Source organism: Cynoglossus semilaevis, chromosome 19 (assembly GCF_000523025.1).
Source record: "Cynoglossus semilaevis isolate Cse_v1.0 chromosome 19, Cse_v1.0, whole genome shotgun sequence".
Lineage (NCBI taxonomy): Eukaryota > Metazoa > Chordata > Actinopteri > Pleuronectiformes > Cynoglossidae > Cynoglossus > Cynoglossus semilaevis.
Window position 1 is genome coordinate 16,061,591 of NC_024325.1, and position 820 is coordinate 16,062,410.

The 820-nt window shown below is 44.9% G+C and overlaps 1 protein-coding gene across 1 annotated transcript in view; it reads left to right on the forward strand.

Moving 5' to 3' along the window:
- Positions 1-820, forward strand: part of LOC103395582 (GDNF family receptor alpha-4-like) — a 10,157-nt gene that overhangs the window by 7,615 nt on the left and 1,722 nt on the right. The gene's annotated exons all lie outside the window — the stretch shown is intronic.

Genomic DNA, 820 nt, shown 5'->3' on the forward strand with positions numbered 1-820 from the left:
GCAGATAAAAGCTGACGCCACGAGGCTGCCGAAGGAGCTCACGTGATTGGATGTGTGCCGTCACGTGATCGCTGTTTAACATGTGAAACCAGTTCTAACTGGTGTTAGCCAATGAAGGTCCGCGGAGTCCAGGTGGGAGTGGGCGGGGTTTAATGAAGTCCAGATTTCATGGGCGTGTGAATTGGGGTTTTTTTCATACTTTTTTAGTAGGGATGTCCGATAACATCGGCCCGATATTAGCATAATTATAAAATATCGGTAAAAAACGTTAACGGTCTTTCCTCCGATAACAAAAACCCGATAACACAATGCTTGCGTTTTGCAAAATATGCTGGAATCGCTTGTAGAGTCCTGAGACTTTTACCTAAGTTTTCGGGCCAAATATCGGTATCGGTTCATATCGGAATCGGAAATTAAGTGCTTGGACAATTTCGGGAAAAAAGTTCATATCTGACATCCCTATGTTTTTAGCATTAACAATGATTAATCGCGATCATGATTAATTGCGATTAATCTACAGCTGCCCAACTGTAATGACAACGTGTTTAAATTCCCGGCTTTAACGATCAAACCTAGAGGTAAAAAAAAAAAAAATTCCCGTGAGCAGCAGCAGGGGGCAGTCCGTTTGGGTTGGTAATCCGCCTCGACACCAACTGTGATGGATTTATGACTCCGTGTCCTTGGGCCGCGCGAGCGCTCGTACGTGATTACACTCGTGAGCGGCGCTATCAGCATCTACGCTGACAGATGTTTGCAGCTTAACATACGAGAGCGCTGGGAGTATTGACCTGTTTACTGGCTGTATACATGATACAGTCAC